Source organism: Dermacentor andersoni, chromosome 11, assembly GCF_023375885.2.
Source record: "Dermacentor andersoni chromosome 11, qqDerAnde1_hic_scaffold, whole genome shotgun sequence".
Lineage (NCBI taxonomy): Eukaryota > Metazoa > Arthropoda > Arachnida > Ixodida > Ixodidae > Dermacentor > Dermacentor andersoni.
This window is the reverse complement of record NC_092824.1, coordinates 7,007,374-7,023,204: the sequence shown is the minus strand read 5'-3', so window position 1 is coordinate 7,023,204 and position 15,831 is coordinate 7,007,374. Positions and strand designations below refer to the sequence as shown.

Genomic DNA, 15,831 nt, shown 5'->3' with positions numbered 1-15,831 from the left:
TACCCGCTACCGGAGATTGGCCAAGATGCCGGCAATTAAACGGGTGGGGCGGGGGAAGCGAAAAGTATACGTGAGGGAGCGGTTGAAATTGTACAATAAATTAAAGCAGAAAAAAATAAGTTTACAGACATTTTGTTCCTTAGAGGAATACGTGTAAAGGAAAGCAAATTAGAAGGAAATATACTTAAATAATTTTCACTACAATTTTCCAGCATAATAACAAAAAAAGCACTAAATTAACCAGGTGTTCTCCTTGTGCCATAAAGGAAACAGCAGATGGCCGTGCATACGCTCCTGTGGGTAAAGCCAAATGTAGAGGCCCTAAAGCCGACGATGCTTTCAGTGTTTAAAATAATCCCTAATTTTCGGAATGAAATATTGAAGCGTTTTTTTCGCTAGGTTGGGAACGGACGGCAGTTTCATAAAGAACGGTCAATAGTTTCAGGTTATTTGGAGATATGGCATAGAGGAGTTAGCGGGACCTACGAGGCAATATTGGTTGGTTAAGTTCCATCTACGAGTGATTCTTACCCACTATTGGGGATTGGCCAAATATCGGGCGAGTTGAAACAATAATTCGTCTAAAATAAACACTCTTGAGACATTTTGTAATGATAAAAAATGATAAACTCAGTAAGAATTTCCTAATTTAGCAAGGATATTGTCCTGATTCAATTATAAATCTCAATACACCTCCACCAACGTACCTATGGTAATGTTCTAGAGAAAAGGCTGCCAAAAATAGAACATTGCGAATGGCTAGATTACAAAGGACTAGCTGTCCTTTGCAGATGCCTCTTTTATAATGATGAAAAATGGCAGCATGGGGAAAATCGTCAAAGTTTTCTTCAATAAATGTATGGGTCATACCCCCTATGGAGGTTGATCAAAATTATATGGCAGAGAATGCGATGCGATATTAAATGTAACGATCGCAAATACAACATTGTGGCTGCACGCCCAATAACAGAAGAAGTTTCTGCTGAACGCGTTAGTTTCTCAATTGTAAAAATAGTAATCCTCTACTCGGTTTTTCTTTTTTCTTAAACATTACTACGCGCGTGTGTGAATTACTGTTTCAACGACAGTTTTGGCACTGAAACTTCCTGCTCAATATCCACTGCTTCTTCTAGACTAGAAAAAGGACTGCAGAAGCATTGATCTCATTCGAAAAAGTTTAGAATGACTTACATAATCAATAACTCTCGGAGCACTGAGCATAAGAAAAAAAATATGTATGACTTACTGATACATGTTCCCCTTGCTATCTTGCTAAAGATGTTTTTTTTTTTTTAATCGGTAGAGCCTATCTCGCGATCACTGTCCGCGGTAATGCGTTTAGCATTGAATCAATAGACTGTTTTAGAATAGAGTTTGTCGCCTTACGTACGTTAAACGTAAGCACCTTTGGGGCACGTTACGGTGCGTGTCCGTTGAAGTCTTTTAGTTTACCTCATAGAAACATAAACGTAAAGAAAACGTTATAAAACAGGGCGCCGTCTGGTGCCTCGTGCCAAGCTTATGCAAGCCAAGACGATCCATTAGCAATCATCCTTATGTTGCTATGTGGACGCGTCTCGTTGGGCGTGCGGGCGCCAGAATCACCGAACGATCTCAGTAAATGGACGCGCTATGCACTCATAACTAACCTTTCAGGTGAGTTTAGAGCAAGCGAAAACTCATTGTAATAGCTACTGGCGATTACCGCGAGTGAGACCGTAGCCATCACGACAATTCACGCTGAATCCAAAGCCACGGGTGCCGCCATGCATGTTCGACAACGCTAATTCTTAGCGTCCGTAAACATTATGGACGTTAAATTCGCCAAATAACGTACGTTATCTTAGCGCACGTAAAACGCAGAAACCCAATAATGTCCCGAGCATGCGCAGTTAGGAAAAGGCTATTTCTTTACGTACGTAATACTTTTGCGTTCGGTTGCAAACGCTAAACTAAATCTGTCTAATATAGCGACACAACACATTCCCATGGTCTAAGTGGCTTATGTGTGAGATGTGTGCAGCAGAGGAACTCCTCTTTCTCCCTTCCCTAAGAACATTGTAGCAGCGCTGCCGCGAAGCCTGCACGTGGCCTCCGAAATGCATGCCGTGCCGGTGCGTGCGAATGCTGAGAAATGCGTCACGCGGCCAGCGGGCTCTTCCCTCGCGCTTCCTTCTGGTCATGATGCGCCATCTAGTGGCACTGCCTACAGGTCCGTGCTTGGCCTCAGAGACAAGAAACGTTGTGCGCCGAAGGCTGCGAACGCTGAGAATTGTCTCCTCGTCAAACGTATTGAGTGACACAAGTTGGCGGGACGTCGTTTGATGAACGGCGCACTACCAGTGCATTCATGGGTGAGCTCGCGAACGCATCGGCGCGATAAAGTTCATTGGAAATTCGCACACAGCTATGACGCAGCCTGCTAAAGAGTCTGTTTGCTGTTTGTGAACAAACCGTGTGACGCGGGTTTGATCATGTCCAGCAATGGAGAAATTTGAAGTATCTTCTTCGTCATTGTAGAGCGACACATTCCCAGTGCCACATACGTAGTTTCCCGATATCAAAGATGTTCATTGAAGAACAATAGGCACCTACTGGCACATTCCCATTGACCAACATCGTCATGAAACAGCTTAGTTGAACCACGCTACTTGTTGAATCCCGCATTCGCAGTGACCCGTGTAGGCTTGAATGGGGCTCGTGGAAGAGTGGCACATACGTCGACTACACATTGCCGCATACTCAGGGACCCAAGGTGGCCTGACGGCTGGTTTCGAACCCTATTCCCTCAGAAAAACTGCCTGATGCGCTACCTATTCCACCACAGACTACCCAGTGACTCGGGTAGGCGGGAAAATGGTAACAAATAGTGACTCAGGCAAACGAGAAACAGATAGCCCCCGGAAAATTCGAGATGTACCTTAAGAATCCTAAGGCATTAAAAGGAAAGTGTGCACCCGGATTAGGCTCCCTGTATGTGGGCCGAAATCTGTAATATTACCCTCTATTTCTCGTGCTTTTTACTTACTTATATTCGTATTACTTCATATTTACATATTACTTCAGCATTATATTTTTAAACACATTCAATAACATCAATTTCCAATTTTGGTGTCGTACGTCTGCGTTTAAGGAAAGGCCACGAAATATAAAAAAAAAAAAACGTTTCCGTTACATGGTCTATCCTCCATTCTTTTGGTCTAATCAGTAAAGGGTTGTTTTGATAAATTCAACTCATCGTTAAAAATAAATGCTTTATATCCTTTAAACTACATATACTCTCGAATGTGTAAATTCTGTTTCATTTGTTTTGTTCCTAATACTGTATATTTAGTTAAGCCAACCTCGCCCACACAACTAATCTTTATACTAATACTGCTACGATCAGGGGCCTAGCCTCTAGTAGTAGAACTATTAGTGCGTTTGTACTAGGTTAGAAACTGTTCCTCGGCATCTATCGTGGTACGAGCGAGAGGAAGAAATACATAATGAGGAAGTAATGCAGACGGATAAATAAAAATTGAACCACTTTAACAGTTACAACACGTTGACCACACGCTCAAAGACTTGGAAGCTGAGTTGAAGACAGATTTTCTCAAGACGTCATTTTTCTAAAAACTATTCGCGAGGTGAAGGTGCTGCGTTGCAGTGTCGTGAATGCTGTATTTAATCATGTTTTCATTGGCCCCACTCAAATAACGGTACGTTGTCACATTTATATGGGACTACGTTCGAGCCAGCGTTCTTAAGCAATTTTGCTTTTAACACACATTGACAAGCTCATGCTGTCGAGCTTTGTTGAAATGTATGTCAAAAGAAGTTGCGCTGTATGCTCTTCTTATCATGATTGTTTTGTGAACTGTAACGTCTCACACGCACTCACACTGTCGTTAATGCAGTGCATTTGGCTGTTGCAGTTATAGCATAAATAACAAAACAAGTAGGTGTTACACGAAGAAACCGCCACACCTTTTTTTTTTTTAAGGCGATTGGCATTCATTGGTTACTGTACCAACTTTACGGGGTATATATATATATGTCATGGGGCAGTAGGACGTCCGTGGTATAATGGATAGAGCATTGTGCTGTTCTGCTGGCGGAACCGCGTTAGCAGCCAAGCGCCGTGCCATCTTAGGTCATTGGGTATGGGGCAATGGTTGTAAGCCGTTCATCAGTTTACCCATTTTATGATAACTTGCGCCACTGTGTGCAACTTTGGTCTCCAATAGAATAAAAAATTATATAAGATTTCTCGCTGCTTGCGCGGAATAGAACCTGCTTCATATACATATATTCAGGCAAGCTTCACTGAATGTATATCCACACAACCGCCACGCGCAGGCTTCACGGTGGCACCGCTGTATGGCCCAACATTTCCCGAGGGAAGTGCTACAGATTCGCGCAGCTGCGTACACGTCTCATACGTGACGCCTCTGTGTGGCGGCAATAGGATATGTCGCTACTTTGTTTCATTGCTTGTCTCAGTAACTCAGCCATTCATCATGAGATGAGCCCAGCATCGTAGTATTGCAATCTGGCAGCGCCAACGGCGCGTGCCACATTTTCGAGCTGCACGACGGCATCCTCTACTGTCGCAATATCAACCCTGACGGCCCTGAATTGCTCCTCGTCTTTCCTCGTCATCTGCGATTCGTCGTTCTAGAACAACTTCACGATGCACCGACGGCGGGACACCTAGGAAGTTTCTTACATACGACCACGTACGATGTGGGTTCTTCTGGCGGGGTCTCTACCGCTCTCTACAGTCGTTATGTCGCAACTTGCGAATAGTGTCAGCGCCGGAAGAAACCTCCCCTGCCACCTGTCGTACGACTTCATCCAATTAAAGTTCCCTCTGAACCGTTATATTGCGTAGGCTTGGCCGTTTTCCGGCGATGACTAGATGGATTAAGGGGATCGCCATCGCTACTGATTACGCGACAGGCTACACGATAACAAAAGCGTTGCCGACTAGTTGCGCAACAGACGTCGCCTATTTTTTCCTCCACGACATCCTTCTCCGCCATGGTGCACCTGGACAGTAATTACAGACCGCGGCCGGTCCTTCTTGCCTTGGATTGTTGACGACCTCCTGCGCTCTTGTGCCACTGAGCACAATCGGTCCATCAACTCCCGCCCACAAACTAACGGTCTTACGGAATGTCTGAACAGAAAACTCACAAAGATGGTGCAGATGTAGATCTCCAAGGATCACCACGACTAGGACGCCACGCTGGCCTACATGACATTCGCGTATAACACATCCCGACATGACACCCCAGAATATTCACCCGTTTATCTTTTGTATGGTCGCGACCCCACATTGCCGTTTGACACCATCCTACCTTTTGTGCCACTTGTTTCAACTGAGTACGTTCGCGAAGTCATCGATCGTGCTTGCATAGCGCATGAAGTCTCCCGATCTCGTTTATAAGCCTCGCCGCATATACAAAAAGACCCTTACGACCGGTGCCATCGCAATGTTATGTTCGCCCCAGGTGCTTCAGTGCTCCTTTGGTCACCGTGTCGTCGGCTCCGCCTCTCCCACAAGCTTCTCTCTCTACACAGGGCCTTATCAAGTCCTACGTCAAGCTAACGAGGTCAATAACGAGATCTCGCCGTTACAGTTTGATCCATCGCCAAGTCCGACGCCTGTTGACATCGTGAACGCTTCGCAGCTGAAGCCATACTTCGCTCGCAGTTCTTCACCTAACATACGCCGAGACGGCACTTCAGTACCCGGGCGTCCTGTTACGGAAGGATAAAAGAAGAAAGAGGAAGAAGAAGATCGCGAGACCCTGGCTACTGCGTGTTGTTGCTGGTCAGAAATCTCAATCGCATTGACTCTGGCTGTATATATATTGTACATACAGTCTGTCTATACTCCCAACATCCCCGTAACAATATTCTCTCTCTCTTTCCTTCTTGAAATATATTTAGTCTATCATCTAACCTCTTACATTCGCCACTCATAGCCTCTAGTTGTTCGTGATGTCATCCTAATTCCATTGTTGAAGTGAGCTCGGCACTGTCTGGGATCCAAGAAGCGCCTCCTTCCACGAGAGAGCTTGTGCTCATGAGCACGCGCACCGAGAATCTACTAGAGTGACTCAAAATAAATATCGTTGCTGATGCTTTAAGCCTCGCTTCTTGCCAATGAACTGCGGGTCATACTAAACACTATAATCATCATCATTCAAAGGACGTCCTCCGATGTTCGGCAAGCCATCATCATCATACATTAATCGTCTGGCCGTCATACCATTGTCATCACACCGACTTCGCTGTTCCATCGTTGTCGTTACTTCATTGTCATTCCATCGTGACCTTGCTGTTAGGATTCAGTTGCGAATACAGCACTGTTGGTAAGCCATCGTCGTCATACTCTCTTTCTGACACCTACGCTTTGATGCTGTCGTCGTCACCCCATAGTCATTCTAGCTTTCTTATCCAATTTTCATCTCCGTCATTCGTCATCGTCATTCGTCATTTCACTATCGCCAATGCATCGTCGCCATACTGTCGTTGTCATGCCATCCTGATCACGGCCGACCCTGGCAGACGAGTGTCAAAACAAAGTGGACAAATCCCGCAGGCAGGTTTTTCTCATACAGCCGAAGCTATGAAAATGTCAGAATTACCACTATAAATTACCACCTCTAGGCTTCTAAAGCATTCGGTTTGTCTTTTCACAATTTTTAGCACTACATTAATGGACGTTAGCGCATTTCTTACATTGCGTTTTTTGTATATGTATTCACAATTTTATTCTAATTATTGTATAACCTTTGAGTGTACTCTACCCCCTTACACAATTCCTCGAGGGGCCTGTAAGGTATCTTTAAATAAATAAATGAATGAATAAATAAATAAATAAATAAATAAGCAAATAAATAAATATATAAATATAAATGACATTGGCAGCCATACGCTGTGTCGCTGCCTTTCTTGAATGCTAATCGCTTTATTTTCGACCAGTGTAGCGAAAAAGACGCTGCTAAAATGTTGTGGTTTTAAACGTAAACTTCCAGGCTTAATAAACCAAAAATAGCTCCCCCCCCCTTCCTTAGCATACAAGTTCCCCCTTAGATGGATTTAATATTTAAATCCCTCATTCCTAGTGGCATTTATGATCTGAGTAAACGCCATGTGCTAGACCACACATGGTGGCAATAACGTTCTGCTGGTGTGCCCGATGTGACTGTGTGGAAAACGGGCCTTACAGCGTCCTTATGTTCGAGGTAGAACTTAAAAAAAAAATCGGCCTGCAAGCTACTGAGTTGGTCAGTAAATGAGTCCACGTTATCGCTATTTTTCATAGAGTACGTTCTTTATATTTAAGCCGATTATGTACACAGGAAGCTCATGAATGGTGACCAATGACGACTGACTACTGTCGTTCTACGACGTTCATTTCCCACTGCGCACCATTGGTCATTTAAGAACTTAATATTACTATTACAATCAATAATGTGAGAATTCTTGTGGGGCACAAAGAAATAGGTGGAATACAGGTGCCCGACGAGAAAAACCTCTAAAGAAGACTGGCATGCCGGGAGCGAAATCTCCCATTACAGTAAAAAAAACACAGTTCCTGAAGTTATAAAACCGCCATTCTTTCTATAGTTATAATGGGAGGCAAGAAATATATACAGACACAGTGCATGTTATAGAAGCCCTTACTTCGTAATTAAAAAAAACTGCGCTCCAGCAGCTTAACGGTGCGGCCTAATATTTAAGGGTGGTCGGTAATGTGTTCCACCGATCTTAAATGTCCTCAGCCTTTGTGCTTCCAAAAAAGCATACGCTGTTTTTTTTTTCTTGAGGGAGAGAGGAGACGCCGTAAAAAAAGGAAAAGAAAAGTTTAAAAAGACGTCTTCCGTGAATGCAGGACTTCTCAGCAGAGTGGTCGTTCCCTTCTAGGCACCAGCACAAAACGGTCATCATCAATTTAGGCTGAGGCCCAGTTTCAGAAAACCTTCGTAGCTAAGCGTTATGAAACCATCCCTATCTGTGTCCTCATTCCGGAAGGCCATGGTCAGGGTCTGGAGTTTAACGCAGCACAGTATGTAGTCGTCAAAGTTGATGGAGCCTTTCCGATCCTTGTCATACTTCATCAGCATGGTGTCGAGTGTTTGCTCGCTCAAGCGGTAGCCGAAGCTGGTCAGAGCGTCATGCAATTCGCGCTTGTCAATGGTGCCAGACCGGTCTTTGTCGAAGCTCTGGAAGCACTTGAGCCAATCATTGATGTAGTTCCACAGGGATGTAAACTCTTGGAAGTTGATCGTGCCAGTGCGGCTGCGGTCGAAAATATTTATCATCAGATGCACCGTGTCGGGGTTAAACGGTTTCCAGGTGCCGTTGGACAAGGCACTCTGCAGCTCCGTCGCATTGATCTTCCCGCTCCTGTTCTTGTCGACGTTATTGAACATCTCCTGCAGGTATCCAGTGTCGGATCTGGGAGGTGGGGGTGGACCTCGGCCGTACATGCTGATTGTGATTACCCTGCGGAAAACGTCGCTTAGGTGTCGCCCTTTATCGCTGCTCCAAGTTCAGTGATGAGACCAGCGTCCGGGATTGCTTTCTGTAATATGCCGCCTACCCGCTACGGGAGATTGGCCAAGATGCCGGCAATTAAACGGGTGGGGCGGGGGAAGCGAAAAGTATACGTGAGGGAGCGGTTGAAATTGTACAATAAATTAAAGCAGACAAAAATTAGTTTACAGACATTTTTTTCCTTAGAGGAATACGTGTAAAGGAAAGCAAATTGGAAGGAAATATACTTAAATAATTTTAACTACAATTTTGCAGCAGAATAAACAAAAAGCACTAAACTAACCAGGTGTTCTCCTTGTGCCATAAAGGAAACAGCAGATGGCCATGCACACGCTCCTGTGGGTAAAGCCAAATGTAGAGGCCTTAAAGCAGACGATGCTTTCAGTGTTAAAAATAATACCTAATTTTCGGAATTAAATTTTGAAGCGTTTTCTTCTCTAGGTTGAGAACCGACGGCAGGTTCATAAAGAATGGTCAATAGTTTCAGGTTATTTAAAGATATGGCATAGAGGAGTTAGCGGGACCTGCGAGGCAATATTGGTTGGTTAAGTTCCATCTACGAGTGATTCTTACCCACTATTGGGAATTGGCCAAATATCTGGCGAGTTGAAAAAATAATTCGTCTAAAACTAAACACTCTTAAGATATTTTGTAATGATAAAAAAATTAAACTCAGTAACAATTTCCTAATTTAGCAAGGAAATTGTCCTGATTCAATTATAAACCTCACTACACCTCCACCAACATACCTATGGTAATGTTCTAGAGAAAAGGCTGCCAAAAATAGGACATTGGGAATGGCTAGATTACAAAGGACTAGCTGTCCTTTGCAGATGTCTCTTTTTTAGCGATGAAAATTTGCAGCATGGGGAAAATCGTCAAGGTTTTCTTCAATAAATGTATGGGTCATACCCCCTATGGAGGTTCAGCAAAATTAGATGGCAGAGAATGCGATGCGATATTAAATGTAACGATCGCAAATACAACATTGTGGCTGCACGTCCGATAACAGAAAAAGTTTCTGCTGAACGCGTTAGTTTCTCAATTGTAAAAATAGTAATCCTCTGCTCGTTTTTTCTTTTTTCTTAAACATTACTACGCGCGTGTGTAAATTACTGTTTCAACGACAGTTTTGGCACTGAAACGTCCTGTTCAATATCCACTGCTTCTTCTAGATAGAAAAAGGACTGCAGAAGCATTGATCTCAGCCGAAAAAGTTTAGAATTACTTACATAATCAATAACTCTCGGAGCACTGAGCATAAGAAAAAAAATATATATGACTTACTGATACATGTTCTCCTTGCTATCTTGCTAAAAATGTTTTTTTTTTTTTTATCGGCAGAGCCCATCTCGCGATCACTGTCCGCGGTAATGCGTTTAGCATTGAATCAATAGACTGCTTTAGAATAGAGTTTGTCGCCTTACGTACGTTAAACGTAAGCACCTTTGGGGCACGTTACGGTGCGTGTCCGTTGAAGTCTTTTAGTTTACCTCATAGAAACATAAACGTAAAGAAAACATTATAAAAAAGGGCGCCGTCAGGTGCCTTGTGTCAAGCGTATCCAAGCCTAGACGATTCATTAGCAACCATCTTGATGTTGTATGTGGACGTGTCTCGTTATACGTGCGGGCGCCAGTATCGCCGAACGATCTCAGTAAATGGACGCGCTACGCACTCATAACTAACCTTTCAGGTGAATTTAGAGAAAGCGAAAACTCATTGTAATAGCTACTGGCGATTACCGCGAGTGAGACCGTAGCCATCACGACAATTCACGCTGAATCGAAAGCCACGGGTGCCGCCATGTTCCACAACGCTAATTAATAGCGTCCTTAAACAGTATGGACGTTTAACTCGCCAAATAACGTACGTTATGATAGCGTACGTAAAACGCAGAAACCCAATAACGTCCCGAGCATGCTCAGTGAGGAAGATGCTATTTCTATACGTATGTAATGTTTTTGCGTTCGGTTGCAAACGCTGAACTAAAACTGTCTGATATAGCGACACAACACATTCCCATGGTCTAAGTGGCTTATGTGTGAGACGTGTGCAGCAGAGGAACTCCTCTTTCTCCCTTTGTAGCAGCGCTGCCACGAAGCCTGAACGTGGCCTCCGAAATGCATGCCGTGCCGGTGCGTGCGAATGCTGAGAAATGCGTCACGCGGCCAGCGGGCTCTTCCCTCGCGCTTCCTTCTGGTCATGATGCGCCATCTAGTGGCACTGCCGAGAGGTCCGTGCTTGGCCTCAGAGACAAGAAACGTTGTGCGCCGATGGCTGCGAACGCTGAGAATTCTCTCCTCCTTGCGCGTAGTGAGTGACCTAAGTTAATGGGAGGTTGTTCGAAGAACGGCGCAATCCCAGTGCATTCATGGGTGAGCTCGCGAAAGCGTCGGCGCGATAAGGTTTATTGGAAAGTGGCACACACCTAAGTCGCCACGGACTTCCCACGGCCCCATGACAGATTTATATATATATATATATATATATATATATATATATATATATATATATATATATATATATATATATATATATATATATATATAATGGATAGAGCATGGAGCTGTTCTGCTGACGGAACCGCGTTAGCAGCCAACCGCCGTGCCATCTTAGGTCTTTGGGTATGGTGCAATTGTTGTATGCCGTTCATCAGTTTACCCATTTTATGATAACTTGCGTCACTTTGTGCAACTTTGCTCTCCAATAGAATAAAAAAATATATAAGATTTCTCGCTGCTTGAGTGGAATAGAACCTGCTTCATATACATATATTCAGGCAAGCTTCACTGAATGTATATCCACACAACCGCCACGCGCAGACTTCGCGGTGGCACCGCTGTGTGGCCCAACATTCCCTTGGGATGTGCTAGAGATTCGCGCAGCTGCGTGCACGTCTCATACGTGATGCTTCTGTGTGGCGGCAATAGGATCTGTCGCTACTTTGTTTGACTGCTAGCCTCAGTAACTCCACCATTCTTCGTGAGACACATTGTACCGCATATTTTTATTTTTAGTGATAACGCATTGACTGTGTTTTACCTACAATTGAGGCACTGCAAAAGACCAGAGACGACTAAACGAACTTGAAGAGATGCGCGGATTCGTGCTATTTCAGTTGCGCCTAGAATCTTGCTGCGCCACAATTAGGGGTATTAATACACGCACCAACTTGAAGTAGTGATAATCTGTTTCTGCTTTACCTTTCCTATTGAATTTCGCAATGTTTCAACTCAATACGTACTGCTCCTGCACTATGTTTCTTTATCTTTTGTCAATACCTGCTTACTCCTTTTGTCCAGCATTCTTTTTCGCTGTTCAACATCGCCCGATTTCATTTGTGTCCCCTGTAGTGGGTTCTTGGCAGCAGGCCGCCAATCTGACACGCGCCAGCTCTCGCTGGCTACGAAGAACAGGTCTGCTCAACCGCAGCTACGTAGACCCTCTCTGAAAAAGCCAATGACAATGGTCCAGGCCCTAAACGCACCCGAAGACGCGCCCACGCGCGACGACACTGTAAGGAGGACCGACACCGGCGCTGCTGTGGCTCCCTTATCGCCGACTTCGGAACCAGCCATCACCGCTTCACCGAATGAATGCCAGCCGAAACCGGTAAGACCACATCGATTAACGCTATATTTTGCAGCTCACGAGTTACAACGCAAAAATTTGGTCTGGCAGGTATTCCATGGCTTATAGCACCCAATAAGTTGTGGGTATCTAGGTAGTTAATTGCTCCAAGCACTCCACGGAATTGCGCAACACTCGCTCAGCCCATGATAATGGCAGCTAAAAGCGTTGTGCTGTGTAGTTTTAAGCGCCATGCCTGCTTGAGTAGCCAGCTCGAAAAAAAGGTTGTTCCCTTGTATTGATTCCTCCTTAACAATCTTTAAAAGGTTTTCAGTGCTGCAACGCGTGTTCTCCAGCCCTTGAGGGTTATCGCAGGGGTGGGTGATAAAAAAATGCTCACGTGCAACACACGTATATACAGGGTGTTTCGGCGAACACTTTCTTGATCTTTAAAGGTTGCAGATAGCTCAATTCTAGTTCATGAGCGGGTCTGCTCCTAGCGGCGGACACTACTTGAAAAAAAAATTAAATTGCAAAATTGACTAATTAACAAAAAATCACTAATTAACATTATTGCTAATTATCTCATGACCCATATGGCAATTTACAAATTCTAGCAGAGAACTTCGCAAGGCGGATTCACTTGGAACGAATTTTCATGACTACACCAGTTTCGAGATATAAATTCCCGAACTTTGCGGCGAAATGCACTGGCGTTCTAGTTACTTGTGTGCTTCAATCCATGAAATGATGTTTTAACAAATTAAGTGGAACGCCGATGCATTTCTGCGCAAAGTTCGGGAATTTATATCTCGAAGCCCGTATCATCTTGAAAGCTCCACGGCTAGAATTTGTAAATTGCAATACTGGCTATAAAGTAATTAGTTAAAGACTAATTAGTGAATTATTATTAATCAGCCGATTTTGCATCTCAATTTTTTGTCCAAGTATGGTCCGCCGCTTCGAGTAGACCAGCTCATCAACTAGGATTATAATATCTGCCAAAGGCAACTTTCAAAGATATTTGAAAGTGTTCGCTGAAACACCCTGTATAGCAAACTCACTATGAACAAACGAAACAATATTCGATGAAAGTTAAAAAAATTCGTAGTTCCGCCAGAAAGGCTAAGCACCGAATGCGATAGCAAATTAGTAGATAGCTGTACGAAGTAAGCATAGTAGTTTTATCGGTCGTGCAAACTTGTTAACTTTCCCTTACTAACTAAATTAACAATGATAATATGCGTAAGCATGGCTCAATGAGGACGTAGAAAGAAACAGACACACGGTGACAACGCTGCCTTTGTGTGTCTGCTTACTTCTACGTCCTTGTTCACTCGCGCTTACAAAGCCTATCATGGATTCAAACCAACTAGCCCGTCAACGTGTTTCAACTAAATTAACCAGCACGGTGTCGTGCACGCACAGGTAAACATGAACACACATCGCTCGATGAGAGCGGAAACTGTCTGTGAGAACGCTGAAGTTACGAATCGCGGCAGCAGCCGCGAGCCAGTTGACCATCGTGCATCATCATTATCATCATCATATGTCGCTTCAACGTGTACAAAACGTCGAAAGCACAGCGCATACGAAGCTACCGACACTATGCGCACTCTACAAACATTACAGCGCTTTGAAGGTGCGGCCCGCGCGGGCGCGCACTTTAGCCACGTCCTACACGGTTTTCAAGGTACATGAGTGCCGGCAACGAGTCCCTACGGAGTCCGCCAAAGGCGTCTACTACACAGATAGTGATCTAAAGAAAGGTAAGACGCTTGATTCTGCAACCCGGGAGGGAGCACGGCGAAGCGTCATCAGGGGAGAGGAGTGAGAAGTGAAAGATGATAGAGAAAGATAGACTCCACTATGCGTGACAGGGGTAGTCCTCAGTAATGTTACCAGCATTCTAGCGGGCCCTTACAGGGTGTCTATTCTCCCCAGTGGAATTTAGAAACTCTAGCAGGCCTCACAGCGCAGGGAGCCAGGGATACACCGGAGACCGCAGGTCCGTTTCAGTAATCGCTGGAAGGCCGTGGTGTCTGTAAGTGTTGATCACTATGCAGCATTCCTACGCCAAGGATGGGCAGGCACAGAGAAGGTGCTCCAGAGCCTCGGGGTCCCCGCACCTCTGTCAGGCAGGTGACGTGGCGCGGCTCTTGGCGTACAGCCGGTCCAGGTGCAGCCAGTCCGCAAGCGCACGAGCCTGGAATGGTCTCTTATGGAGAGGCCAGTAGTCACTCGGGGGTCTGGGTGAATGGAGGTCAGCAGGCACCGTAGCCGATATGTCGTGTAGTCCAAAGCCGCCAATGCTCTGGTAAACGGGACTACATCATGGTGGGCAGCTTTGGCGTAGGTATCCGCCTCGTCGTTATCGGCTACCCTGACATGTGAGGGCAGCCAGTGGAAGGATATTGCGATTCCGGTGGTGGCCTGGAGGGCTGGCTTAGTGTCGGACACCACCGCCACCGTATGCTGAGGAGGATGCTCAGCAAGGAGGTCGGCAGTCATGCGCAGCCCCGCGTGCTCAGCTGCAGTAAAACTTACTGTAAACCGGAGGCCTGCACTGCCTATGACAGACGAGAGCCAGAACTGTGCACGTCGCCATGAGTGCTCATAGGGACCTTTGAAAGCGAAGACACCACGTCGTAAGGACAGCGGAAACCTCCTCCGAAAGCCAGACGGTACGACCTAAGTAGACCATACGCCGTTACCCTTCGCCGTGATAAGACACCTACTCTGCGTCCATACGAGAAAGTGAGCGAAGTCACATTTTTGAAACACAAGATGAACCGCCTCAAAGTCCTCAAAGACAAGCGAACGGCGGGACGCCATGTAATACGCGCCTTCATTAAAGCGAAAGCTGTGATTGAAAACGCTGAGACTGCAAAGATTTCATCTTTGATAGAACTACACACCAATATTGCGGACTTGGACAAGCTTAACGCCGAGATATTTCTAGCGGTGACGTAGAGGTAGAACACCCGCCTCGCGTGAAAGAGGTCCGCGGTTCGAATCCCAGTGCCGCGCAATTTTCCACCGGATTAAAAAAAAATCCGCGTGTTGATAAAATTGCATAAACAGGCCTGGAGTGTGGCCTGATCCTGGTGACCAGAACCGGTAACGCACTCCCTCACCAGAGCAGGATTGGCCACCCTGGTGCAGTACTTGGCCACAACCTCCTATATGAACACAACAATCAATCCCCGGCCCTCAGTCCCCAGCAGCTGCGAAGCAACTGACCACGGCGGCGGTCAGACCTGCGACGTTGCAGAGGGTGCTAAGAATCCCTGGCTCCGGACAGGCCGCCATTGGAATATGAACCTGGCAACGCTTAACGCTAGAACGTCATCTAGTGAGGCGAGTCTAGCAGTGCTACTGGAAGAATTAGAGGGCAGTAAATGGGATATAATAGGGCTCAGTGAGGTTAGGAGGCCAAAAGAAGCATACACAGTGCTCAGAAGCGGGCACGTCCTGTGCTACCGGGGCTTAGCGGAGAGACGAGAACTAGGAGTCGGATTCCTGATTAATAAGAATATAGCTGGTAACATACAGGAATTCTGTAGCATTAACGAGAGGGTGGCATGTCTTGTTCTGAAACTTAATAAGAGGTACAAAATGAAGGTTGTACAGGTCTACGCTCCTACATCCAGTCATGATGACCAGGAAGTCGAAAGCTTCTATGAAGACGTGGAATCGGCG

At 45.3% G+C, this 15,831-nt stretch overlaps 1 pseudogene; it reads right to left on the bottom strand.

Moving 5' to 3' along the window:
• Nucleotides 1-7,672: 7,672 nt before the first annotated feature.
• Nucleotides 7,673-8,590, bottom strand: LOC126517649 (programmed cell death protein 6 pseudogene; annotated as a pseudogene).
• Nucleotides 8,591-15,831: the final 7,241 nt, after the last annotated feature.